We start from the raw sequence: 14082 nt of genomic DNA, 5'->3' as shown, positions 1-14082 counted from the left end.
GGAAACTTTACAGGCCAATAAATATGGCAAAAGCCAGAAGCGATTCAAAGAAAGCCCTTTCTCCTTAATGTAGACATCCCCCTAGCAGATATACTGAACCCTCTCCAGCATTCCAAAGATCAGGTGTGGGGAACCTTTGTCAAACTGAGGGCCACATTTCCTTCTGGGCAATCTTCTGAGGGCCATAAGCCAGGGTTTGAGGTCAAAGAAAAAACTAGATGGAACAACAAGTATACCTTTTATCACTTTGTAGATGGTTACTTTCTGCTCACACCATGATCAGCCAGGAGCGTCAGAGAGACCCACAGGCAGGACAGCGGGGAGCAAAAACCCACTCTCATTTTTGCTCCCAGCCAACTGATATGGAGGAGAATAAAGGTAAAGGTACCCCTGAACGTTAGGTCCCGTCACAGATGACTCTGGGGTTGCACACTCATCTCGCTCTATGGGCTGAGGGAGCTGGCGTTTGTCCACAGACAGCTTCCGGGTCATGTGGCCAGCATGACTATGCTACTTCTGGTGAACCAGAGCAGTGCACGGAAACACCATTTACCTTCCCGTCGGAGCGATACCTATTTATCTACTTGCACTTTGACGTGCTTTTCAACTGCTAGGTGGGCAGGAGCAGGGACCGAACAACGGGAGCTCACCCCGTCACGGGGATTCGAACTGCTGATCTTCTGATTGGCAAGCCCTAGGCTCTGTGGTTTAGACCACAGCGCCTCCTGCATCCCTATGGAGGAGCATACTACCTCTCAAATCTGAATGTGGCATATGGTCATCGACTTGTAGCCATTTACAGCTTCATCCTCCATACTTTTAACCCCATAGTTAAAATTCTTTGTAATAATGGGATTATTCAGGTTAATAACCAAGTTGATGCTTACACATTTATTATTTATTCATTTGAAATATTTCCACCCCACCTGTAACCCCACAGACATCAAGCAGGTAAGAGCACTTCATAAAATCGTACAGCACTGCAATAAAATTAAAACTATCTCTCTCTATATATTTTTTTAAAAAAACCTCTGCAACATATAGGTAGCATCTGACAACAGCACTTCAGGGACAATCATCGAAATTCTGTACATGTGTGACATTTAGTAACAGAACAATCTTACTCATGTCTACTCACAGATAAGTCAAATTGAATCCAGTGTGGCTTACTCCCAGGCAGTAGTGGCCAGTGAGGTGGCATGGGTGGGACTCCATCATCATCATCATCATCATCATCATCATCATCATTATTATTATTGAATTTATATACCCCCCTGTATCTGGGGGTCTCAGAGCGATTCACAGAATAAAAGCAAGATATAAAACCACAAAATGCATAATAATAATATAAACAACAACCCAATAGCCCCCCCCCAAAAAAAACCCCTCATTTTAAAAGTGCATAGGATATCAATCAGATCAGCCAAAGGCCTGGTTAAAAAGGAACGTTTTTGCCTGGTACCTAAAGGTGTATAATGAAGGCGCCAGGCAAACTTCCCTGGGGAGAGCATTCCACAAATGGGGAGCCACTGGAGCGAAGGCCCCGTTCTCGTGTTGCCCCCCTCTGGACCTCTCAAGGAGGAGGCACATGAAGGAGGACCTCAGAAGATGATCTCAGGGTCCGGGTAGGTTCATATGGAAAGAGGCAGCCCTTGAGGTACTGCGGTCCTGAGCCATTTAAGGCTCTATAGGTCAAAACCAGCACTTTGAATTGGGCCCGGAAACGAATCCTTTGCTCTCCCAGCTACCCAACACCATGAGTTGCTGCTGCTTACCAATAGGGATGAGGTGTGGGGAGCTTGGCACATGGCAGTGTTGCTTTGGCTGCTGGATACCATACCACATGAGCTCCTTGTGCCTTGAGCTTCCCCTCTTGGTAGGCAACAGCGACCCACGATGTTGGGGAGCCAAGCGAGCAGCGGAGTCCGATCCGTGCCACCCCACAGACTGCTTCTGCCCGTGGCTAAGTAGGGATGGGATTACAGCCTAACTGGGGTTTAAAAAAGGAGGAAGCAGAAGCACATCCACATCTCCTGCCTTGGGTTATTCTTCTACCTTCCTGTGACCTTGCAATCTCCTTTCTAACTCACTGGAGAGACAATGAGCAACTCAGTGGAGATAGAAGCAACAACTGCAATGCACTCTACGTGGGGCTACCTTTGAAGGTGACTCGGAAACTACAACTAATCCAGAATGCGGCAGCTAGACTGGTGACTGGGGGCGGCCGCCGAGACCATATAACACCGGTCTTGAAAGACCTACATTGGCTCCCAGTACGTTTCCGAGCACAATTCAAAGTGTTGGTGCTGACCTTTAAAGCCCTAAACGGCCTCGGTCCAGTATACCTGAAGGAGCGTCTCCACCCCCATCATTCTGCCCAGACGCTGAGGTCTAGCGCCGAGGGCCTTCTGGCGGTTCCCTCATTGCGAGAAGTAAAGCTACAGGGAACCAGGCAGAGGGCCTTCTCTGTAGTGGCGCCCGCCCTGTGGAACACCCTTCCAGCAGTTGTCAAAGCGATTAACAACTACCTGACATTCAGAAGACATCTTAAGGCAGCCCTGTTCAGGGAAGTTTTTAACGTGTGATATTTTATTGTATTTTTGCTTTCTATGGAAGCCGCCCAGAGTGGCTGGGGAGGCCCAGCCAGATGGGCGGGGTATAAATAATAAATTATTATTATTATTATTATTATTATTATTATTATTATTATAACTGTGATTTCCGAGATGGATGTAGCATAGGAGAGCGAAGTCTGCGACTTACCTTACCACAGGGACTTGCTGGCTGCTGAGTCATTTTTATAGAACATAATATCAGTAAACTATTCTGACAGCTGACCAAAAAAAGAAACTCCCAGCCACTTACCAGAAAAGCAAGGGCAAGTCATTATAAGCCATATATCAGGAGTGACAAACCTTTATCAGCTCAAGGACCTCGTTTCCTTCTGGGGACATTCCAGCCAGTGATGAGAAAGGCTGGAGGTGATTTTTAACTTTGAACACAAAACACACACACACACACATCTCCATCCCAAGAAGCAGGAGGCATCATCACCAGGTATGAGGAACCTTCAGTGCTCTAAACGTTGCTGAACTACAACTCCCATCATCCCTGGTCCTTGGCCATGCGTGCAAAGCATTTCAGCTTAGTAAATGTACTCAAGGAGCACACAGAGCAGGACAAGGCAGAGATATGTCCTGGAGAAGGGCCTATCCCCAAGGGAAGGGTAGAGAAGGGTGCATTCTAACCTGGGTGATTGAGGTCTGTTGCCCCTCATCCCCTGCTGTACACCTTAATCGAATAAACCACTATTTGTGCTGAGCTGTGCCTCCAGACCTGTCAAAAACTCTGGACCTGCTTAGGACCCGTAGATGGTATATGGATAATCAGTTGATCGAACAAGTTGAAGTCTTTAAATAAAGGTACCCCTGCCCGTACGGGCCAGTCGTGTCCAACTCTAGGGTTGCACGCTCATCTCACTCAAGAGGGCGGGAGCCGGCGCCGTCCGAAGACACTTCCAGGTCACGTGGCCAGCATGACGAAGCTGCAGCTGGCGAGCCAGCGCAGCAAACGGAAACGCCGTTTACCTTCCCACTATAAAGCGGTCCCTATTTATCTACTTGCACTTAGGGGTGCTTTCGAACTGTTAGGTGGGCAGGAGCTGGGACCGAACGACAGGAGCTCACCCTGCCACAGGGATTCGAACCGCTGACCCTATGATCAGCAAGTCCTAGGCGTTGAGGTTTTACCCACAGCGCCACCCGCGTCCCTCGAAGTCTTTAAATGTTGTTGTTTAGTCGTTTAGTCGTGTCCGACTCTTCGTGACCCCATGGACCAGAGAACTCCAGGCACTCCTGTCCTCCACTGCCCCCCGCAGCTTGGTCAGACTCATGTTTGTAGCTTCGAGAACACTATCCAACCATCTCGTCCTCTGTCGCCCCCTTCTCCTTGTGCCCTCCATCTTTCCCAACATCAGGGTCTTCTCCAGGGAGTCTTCTCTTCTCATGAGGTGGCCAAAGTACTGGAGCCTCAGCTTCACAATCTACATCGGCCTTATTTTTCAGTCAACAGTGTCATGGGGAGCACATCAGAAATATGCAAAGGAAAAAGCGTCTCGAAGCGCCAAAATTTTGACACGCTTTTTCCATACAAAAGGTGGCAATCACATACCATCAGCACTTGAAACATTTAAAGCTAAACTCTTAGCACAGTTATTATATGGGGCTCAGATTTGGACAGGCGCCACATTGGATCTACAGAAACTGTTCAGTCTAAGTTCCTAAGGCATTTTTTTTTGTGTGTGTGTGTTCCAAATGCCTCATTGTGTTTGGAGGCTAATTCAAATCTGTTGAATTACTGATTTGGTCTAGGCTTCAGCTAAATTTAAACCCTACTGGTCTACTACCCTTAGTATCGCAAGATTGTCACGAGAGGGCTTGGACTAAAATTGTCAACCAAAAACTTTACTTTTCTGGTTTATCTCCACAACAGTTATTAACACTGGGCTTCAGTAAAGCAAATAATTTAATCAGTGCCTATATGATATCAAGCGACAGAATAATTTGGCCACAATAAGGAAATTTTGTCCCTGGTATGATTATTTTCCACCTAGTCATTTTGACAGATTGGCACCCTATTTGCAAAATTTAACAATTTCAAAATACAGATGCATTGAATCTGAGGGTCGGTTTCAAAAAATTCCACGGGGAAAACATTTATGTCCATGTGGAAATGGCAGTACTGAATCAGTAGCTCATGTACTTCTGGCTTGGACTCTTTATAAAGATTTGAGGAGTGAGGTTGTTACCCCTCTACTAGTGTCCACACCTGGTCGCCCAACCATTGCTACTGTATCCTTTCTTCTAGCAAATCAAGATAATCAGGTGACAGCAATAACTGCAAAAAATTTAGCCGGGAAAATTAGAATAAGATCTATTGTTTGATTATTTGATGTAAACTTCCAGAATGTATTTTGTATAGTTTTGTCTTCAGTACATTATTGCTATGGCTAGGCAGGGGTCAGCAAACTTTTTCAGCAGGGGGCCGGTCCACTGTCCCTCAGACCTTGTGGGGGGCCAGACTATATTTTTTGTGGGGGGGGGTAACGAATTCCTATCCTCCACAAACAACCCAGAGATGCATTTTAAATAAAAGGACACATTCTACTCATGTAAAAACACACTGATTCCCGGACCATCCGTGGGCCGGATTTAGGAGGCGATTGGGCCAAATCCGGCCCCCAGACCTTAGTTTGCCTACCCATGGGCTAGTGGCTGATGCAAATAAATGTTCTTCTGATTTTCTGATTCTCTGATTCACTGCTGCTGGAGTCAGACTCTGGAACCACCGAAAACCACTTGGATTCAACATCAATACACTGTCTGTCCTAGAAACTACATTTTGATTCAGATAGCTGTGCCTACAGCTGGGACGAACTATTACAGATTGTGTTACCAACACAACTCCCAGACTCTGTTCTGGAGGTCCATCCTTCTCTTTTCCAATGTTTGTGTGAGCATGCCAAGTTTCTGGCAGTCATGGAGTCAATCAGAGAAGGCAAACAGCACTTTCCCTACTACAACTGATGTTGTTCCCTCTTGCACCCACCACCTTCCTTCTGTTTTGTAACCATCTCTGATGTGTGCTCACACACACCCAAACACACATACACCTTTGCAGTCCCTTTTGCTCCTCAACAGCCTGAACGTTTTCAATATGAGTGCCATTGTTTGCCGTGAGAGAGGCCAGGTAAGGAGGGGGAAAGCCACGAGATCTCAAGCTGCGAACAATGATGCTAACTTGTGAAGTAAGCATTATAGAAGACAGTTAGCCTTCCTTTTGCCTAAAGGTACATGGGATGAAGGGACGCGGGTGGCACTGTGGGTTAAACCACAGAGCCTAGGACTTGCTGATCAGAAGGTCGTTGGTTTGAATCCCCGCGACAGGGTGAGCTCCCGTTGCTCGGTCCCTGCTCCTGCCAACCTAGCAGTTCGAAAGCACGTCAAAGTGCAAGTAGATAAATAGGTAACACTCTGGCGGGAAGGTAAATGGTGTTTCTGTGCACTGCTCTGGTTCCCCAGAAGCGGCTTAGTCTTGCTGGCCACATGACCCAGAAGCTGTATGCAGGCTCCCTCGGCCAGTAAAGCGAGATGAGCGCCACAACCCCAGAGTCGGTCACGACTGGACCTAATGATCAGGGGTCCCTTTACCGTTACATGGGATGAAGCTTCCAAAAGCTGCAGTCCTATGCATATCTACAACTAATCTTGATGGGGCTTACTTGGGATCAGCTGGAGTTAAAAAGAGAGACTGAAACTGCAGTTTTGTTTGGGAGGGAAAGGGTGAAGGAGAAGAAAGTTTTAAGGTTTTGCAGGTTTTAAGGGATTTTTGTCAGTAACTGAGACCACATCTGTGGGGTGCTTTGAGCACAGGCATTCCCTCCCCCCTTTACACAGATGGTTTGCCTTTTGCAACCGGTCTTACCTACCAACAGCGGTCCCTCAGTAAATTTCTCCCAGTTTTGTTCCAAAGGCTTCCATCCATCACATCAAATATTCACATTGATTTTAATTGCATTTTATTGCTTCTTTCATTTCTTATACGTGGCATTACAGTTTGAACTGTAATACAATAAAACTCAATGTAAGAAATAAAGGAACCAATAAAAATACAATTAAAAACCATGCAGCATCGTGCATCGCGCATTACAATTACTGCAACAAGCAGGAAAACCATTGTGCCCCGCCAAGACGATCAGCAATTTTCAAGCAGCCCATGGAGAAAAAAAGAAAAGGGAAAGTTTGGGAGAGACTGATTTAGAGCTCTAAGACATGTACTCCCCAACATTACAAGCACCAGCGGTGATCTCATGGGACGGGATGTGCAAGAGAATAATTGGCACTGTCTTGTTGACACTGGTCTGTTTCAGTCAAAGCCAGTGATCTGCTAAAGCATCCTCTCCCAGCTTGGTGAGCTCTACATGTTGTGGGACCCCAGTACCATCATCCCATGACCATTGGCCATCTTGGCTGGGGTGATGGGCATTGTAGTCCAAAATGCCTGCCAGGGTGTGGAAGGTTAAGAACGGACCTCCAGAACGAATTACCATATTTTTTGCTCTATAAGACTCACTTTTTCCCTTCTAAAAAGTAAGGGGGAATGTGTGTGCGTCTTATGGAGCGAATGCAGGCTGCGCAGCTATCCCAGAAGCCAGAACAGCAAGAGGGATTTCTGCTTTCACTGCGCAGCGATCCCTCTTGCTGTTCTGGCTTCTGAGATTCGGGGGGGGGGGCGGGATTCTTGTTTTCCTCCTCCAAAAACTAGGTGCATCTTGTGGTCTTGTGTGTCTTATAGAGCGAAAAATACGATAAGTTCTTAACCCGAGGTACCACTGTATTAGCAAAGCTGGATCTGCACAGGAGTGTCTGGCCTGATGTGCACAGCAACTCAGGTCTTGCCCTCATGAAGTGGTTGCAGAGACTAAAGGTCCCTGCCTCCCCATAACCAGCTATGTCTCCTCCTCTCCAGGGTGTTTTCCAAGCAATCAGAGACTGTGCCCATGTGCCTGTCTTTGCTCCTCCTGTTTCATGCCTCTCCTAGTTCTGGGAGACCAGAGGGGAGGAGAGCTCATGGCAGCAGGAAGGGGAGACACCCATGCCTCTTTACAGGCCTGCAAATGGTGTACACAATGCATTGTCAGGGGAAATTGGTTTGAAAAAAATGTGCACTTAGGAAGAATTGCATACAAAAATGTATATATTAGGAGAAAGTCACACTAAAATTCTGGTGATATTTCATGAGAACTTTTTAAAAAAATCCACAAGAATATGTAAAAAGCTGAACTTTTCAAAATTGAATGTTGAAAAAATGAGAAATGAAAAGAAGCCAAAATTGACATAATATTCCATATCCCTAAAAGAGATTGAAAAAGGCTAGAATTTGGAGAGAGAGATTTCACTCTTCAGCATGTACCAAACAAGATCCATGTCTGCTAGCCACCTTCTGATTTGTCATGGGCATAAGTTGAACTAGCTGTTTAAGCTTTATTGGCAGAGCAGAAAGGAACTGCATAAGTCGTCTTCTCTTGAAAGATTTGAACCCAGAGTGGGGAGTAAAGGGCAAGTCTTTATCACTGGAGCATGTTGAAAAGTGAGTTGGAAAGAGAACTACCGTAGTCTCCGTAGGGTTTAACTCTTCTCGTAGCTACGGACTGGGCCAGAGCTGCTTTGGAAGTGTTCCTTTAGCAGGGAGTCTTTCACTAAAAACAACAACACATTGTAACTTTATGGCATGCCATTATCACTCTCCAATAATTTCCTCTTCATTACTTACCTCATGAATGAATGAATGGCTGGCATAGTCCAGGGGTCCTCTGTAACTTAACATATGACTACACATTTCTTTGCAAGATGATTAGCATACCCTGACTGTTCCCAGATTGATCCACTTTCAAAGAATCATAGAGCTGGAGGTGACCCAAAATCAGAATCCAACTACTTTACCAAATTCACCAGCTTCTCGCAAATCAACCTATGCAACTGAGAACACAGTACTGTAAGTGATCCTAAGAAGATGCTTACAGAGCAGGGATGAGGAGCCTGTGACCCACCAGGTATTGCTGGACTACAAAACCCATTGTCCTTGACCATTAAATCATGCTGCCTGGGGGTGATGGAAGGTGGAGTCCAATAGCATCCAAAGGACCCCAAGTTCCTCATCCCTATTATAGAGAAACATCATCTAAAACCTCAAGCAAGAACTCCTTCAGGATGGTGCTTTATTGCAGGTGTGTTCTGCAACATGTTTGTGATAAAACTATGGTGCTTCAGTGGTGAATTTACTATGCTTTAGTTCATTCTGCAATTCTTCCCCAATGCTACCACATTATTGCTGTACAGAAGGGCTACAGGGCAACAGAAGTGGGGCAAAAATAAGCCAGAACATTTGTGGTATAAAAAGCTATGGAATTTCAGTAGAAAGTTAGAGGACCTGGGAGCAGGGGAGTAAAACCCTGGAACCGGTGTGGGGAATCTTTGGCCCTCCAGATGTTGCTGAACCACAGTTCCCATCATCACTGGCCATGCTTGCATGGGAGTTGTAGCTCAGCAATTTCTGGGGGCCTGAAGGTTTCCCCCACTTGGAACCTCAGAGAACTTTGGAGCATGACCAAGATGGAATAACTGCAGCAAGTTTGTTAAAAGAATGATTACCATAGTCTCCCCACCAACCCTCAAAAGAAGAATAAGGTCAAATGTCATGTAAGTGATAACTCCTCTTCTCCTCGTCCCCAGCCCCCCACTCCACATAATTTGCCTGATCCACATTTGGGGGTACCAAATGACTCTTAATAGAGCTCCAGATAACTCTCTTTTTTTCAGGCAGCCAGTCAATACAGTGGTACCTTGAGTTACAAACGCTTCAGGTTACAAACTCCACTAATCTGGAAGAGTTACCTCGAGTTGAGAACTTTGCCCCAGGATGAGAATGGAAATTGTGTGCCGGCAGCGCATTGGCAGCAAGAGGCCCCATTAGCGAAAGCGCATGTCAGGTTAAGAACGGTTTCAGGTTAAGAACGGACCTCCAGAACGAATTAAGTTCGTAACTAGAGGTACCACTGTATCTTACCTTCTGTATCACAAATCTCATGTGCAACACAGGCCCTATACTAAGCTGTGAATTAGGATTCCAAATATCTCTGGGGTTATAGCCAAGTTACTCATACTCTGTATACACCCACTGAAATTAATGGACACGACTAACTTATGCCCATTAATCTCAGTTGGTCTACTCTTAGTATGACTAATGTTGGATACAAACTCTGATGTTTGAATCATACTTCCTCTTCTGAAGGATTTGCCATACAAAGGTAGATTCTTACACAAAGGCAGGTAGCCATGCGTTTATTGTACGGCTGCCATCCTTTGCACACTGACATGCCTCTGAAAATAATAATAATAATAATAATAATAATAATAATAATAATAATAATAATTTATTATTTGTACCCCGCCCATCTGGCTGGGTTTCCCCAGCCACTCTGGGCGGCTTCCATAGAAACCAAAAATACATAATAATAATAGTCATCGTAGTGTGGCTTGAATAACAATATGTATACAGCCCTCTCACATATTCTAAGCATTTCACATGCATTATCTGGAGGTAATTTTTACAACAACACTGTAAAATAAAGTTGATATTACACCATCCCCATCTTGCTGATGGAGAAGGTGGATAATTGAGACTTGGATAGAGTTGTTGTTTTTTTTAATTTTTTTTTAAATTTTCCAACATACATTTATAGTATCCAATCTAAATTTATCACATATTTTCTCTTTTAGACTTTCTTCAACCTCTCTGACAATCATCCATTATTCAATTTTTTTAAATACACATTTCCTAATTTTATATTGCATTTTATAAACCTTCACACACTTAGTTTTCATTAATACAATAGTCCTCTATCATTTACAGAACTTCTTGAAATCCCACTAGCGTTATTTGCTCATCACATACACATTTCAGATAGTCTGAAAATTTTCCCCAGTCTTCAATGAGCTTTTGGTCTCGTATATATCTGATCTTTCCTGTTAGTTTGTCCAGTTCAGCATACTCCATCAATTTCATTCTCCATTCTTCGAGCATCGGCAGTTGTTCCTATTTCCATCTTTGGGCCAATAATATTCTCGCTGCTGTTACTGCATATTGGAAAAGTTTACAGTCCATTCTATTTATTTCATTTCCTACTATTCCTAAAAGAAAAACTTCTGGTTTCTTAACAAACGTATATTTCAACATCTTTTTCATCTCATTATATATCATTTCTCAGAAGCCCTTCACCTTCTTACAATCCCATCACATATGATAAAATGTTCCTTCTTTTTCTTTACATTTCCAACACTTATTACATGTTTTATACATTTTTGCCAGTTTCACAGGTGTGATGTACCATCTGTAAAACATTTTCATAACATTTTCCTTTAATGCAGTACATGCTGTAAATTTTATACTTTCATTCGACAGTTTTATCCAATCATTAAACTGTATATTATAACCCAAATCTCTGGCCCAGTGTATCATAACCGATTTAACTTCCTCATCTTTTGTATACCATTCTAGCAAGATTTTATACATCTTGGGCAAAATTTTATTTTCATTGTTTATTATTTCTATTTGAAATTTCGATTCTTTTTCCTCATAACCTCTTTCTTTTAAGTCCTTTTTAAACATTTCGTTAACTTGATAATAATGCAACCAATCATACACATACTCTTTCACTTCTTCATAGGATTTCATTTTCCATTTTCCTCCTTCCTTTATAATCAATTCTTTATATGTAATCCAGTTCCCCCTCATATTGACTTTCTTAAGACTCATAACTTCTAACGGAGATAGCCAGTGGGGAGTTCTTGATTCTAATAAACTTCTATATCTCTCCCATATTTCTATGAGAGATCTTCTAAAGATGTGGTTTTCGAAACCTTTATGAATCTTTCTTTTCTCACACCATAGATATGCGTGCCAGCCAAATCTGTTATCGAAACCTTCTAAGTCCAATAACTCAGTATTTTTTACCTTTATCCATTCTTTCAACCAGCAGAGACATGAACCTTCATAATATAATTTCAAGTCTGGCAGGGCGAAGCCGCCTCTTTTTTTGCATCCGTTAGTAACTTATACATAATTCTTGGCTTCTTACCCTGCCAGATATATCTTGAAATTGCTCTTTGCCATTCTTTAAATATCACTGTCCCCTTAATTATTGGAATTGTCTGAAATAAGAATAACATCTTTGGCAGCACACTCATCTTAATCGTCGAAATTCTCCCCCAAAAGGATAACTTCATTCGGCCCCACACCTCTAGATCATTCTTTATTCCCTTCCACACTGGCACATAATTATTCTGAAACAAATCAATACTCTTGGGGGTTAACCAGATTCCCAGGTATTTAACTTTTTTCACCACTTCTATCCCTGTTTGTTGTTGCATTGTTTCTATCATACCTTGATCCATATTTTTTGCTAACATTTTAGTTTTTTTCATATTCAATATAAACCCTGCCACTTGACCAAATTGTTCAACTTCCTCCAAAACCACTTTTGAACTTTCCGGCGGTTCTTCCACTGTTATTACCAGATCATCAGCAAAGGCTTGAGACTTGGATAGAGTTGTTTGCCTACAGCTCAGTGGTAGAGCATCTGCTTTGCATGCAGAAGGTTCAGGTTCAAACCCTGGGTAGCATTGGGAGAGGGCTCCGTCTGAAACCTTGGAAAGTTGCCTGCCAGTAAGTGTAGGCAATAGATGGTCCAATGGTCTGACTTGGTATAAGGCAGCTCCATATGTTCCTATGTACTTTGTGCTTTAATAGCAGAGGTGAGACTGAAACCAGGGAAGCCTACTAATTTGTGGCTCAGTCTCTTAGGTGCTAAGCTACACCAACCCTAGGACGGAGCTGCCCAAGAAGTCTCTGGGCTGAGACTTCCTAACAATCAACCCCTCTTCCCAGCGAACTCTGGGAATCGTAGCTCTATGAAGGGAACAGAGGGTCTCCTGACATCTCTCAGCGCCCTTAACAAACTACAGATCCCAGGATTTGTTGGGGAAAGCCATGACTGTTTAAAGTGCTATGATGATGCTCTAAATGCATGGATAGTTCAACCTCCACATAGGCTTTGTGCAAGCAAATCTGGATGAATGCTGAATAAACAGGTCGTCCGAAAGATTCCTAAGTAATTTAAGGGTTAAGTATGGTTATTATTTCTGCCCCTATTAGATCCGTATGGCTAGACAGCATGACCTGAGTGCCAGCAGAGACATGTGGACCCTGGGTGGCTGGCCAGCCGCCTTCCACTCTCTGCCCTGTGCTGGATTGCCCCGTTTCCTCCTGAACAGAGGGCTTAGGCTTCACCCTCCTCCGCGTTCCTCCTCCCCTCCATTTGTTTCAATGAACAGCCCTTTTATCTATTCTGTAGGTACAAATGAAGCTGTCCGATTTGATCAGGTCCTTGATATGACAGGTTGAGGGAGTCGGGGCCCCTCGAACAGAGCAGCCTTGTCTGTCAGGGTCTGCCTGACACTCCCCATAATAGCCAGATTGATGAGGTTCTGAAAGTAGGGCCCCGGCGCATTTTCAAGCTCTATTTTGGGTGAAAACACTTCTTGAAAGATCTTGAAAGGAGCTGGCAGTTAAGTAGTTCAAATGATTAATGAGTGCTGGCTCTGCTGGGTAGATTTTGTTGGCGGTGCCAGGAGCGGCAGTGGGCCTGTTCCAGCAGGCTAGAACACGGAGCTCCCTCCCTCAGCCCCCCCCCCCAAATAACTCTCTCTCACTCTCTCTTCTTCCCAACCCCTAATGTTTTTCCGGAAATGACACTAAGGCGACAGGCTCCACATATGGAAAAAGTTAAATATAAATTACTGCTGAAAGAGGCCTAGCCTGAGCTGAGTTAGTTAAAAGATGTTTATGCATCCAGGGACGAACATGGACCTGCATATGTGTAACGTATTTAAAGATGATAAATATGATTCCATTAGTATAGCATTCTCTCTCTTTCTCTCTCTCTTTCTCTCTCTCTCCCCCCTCCCGCCGTGCTTTGTTTGGGCACCAGCAGAAGACTACACAGTCCAGACCTTGCTTAGATCTTGCTCAGAAATCCGCAGCGCCATAAATTTGGTGAGACGAGCCGGATGGAACTTGACTCTTTTACATCTTCCAGTTCAGTAGGCTTGGCTTTATTTATGGTTTTCGGAGAAGGCGGATGAAAACCCTTCACCCGCAATCCACTCCTGCATCATCAATCCAAAGGGTCTATTTAGCTCAACATCCATCCATCAAAGCTCGTCCTTGGTTTTATCTTTCTCCTAGGGTGGGGAGGTGTGCCCCCCCCCCAGGTCTCTCTGTTTGTCCCTTAGGACTCTCTGGAGGCCACTCTGTTCCTCAGTTTGCACCCTCCTTTAGTACTTTTACCTGGTTGAATTTTTTTTGCATTATTGAACTGTGATGATTCCACTTGCTTATGTGGATGGAGAGTTGTTTGGTATTGGTATTGGTATTGGTGTGGCTGGGTGTCTGAAAGTCTCTCAG

The sequence above is a fragment of the Podarcis cretensis genome (genome assembly GCF_951804945.1).
Source record: "Podarcis cretensis genome assembly, chromosome: 15".
Classification (NCBI taxonomy): Eukaryota; Metazoa; Chordata; class Lepidosauria; order Squamata; family Lacertidae; genus Podarcis; species Podarcis cretensis.
This window is presented reverse-complemented; position numbering follows the sequence as displayed.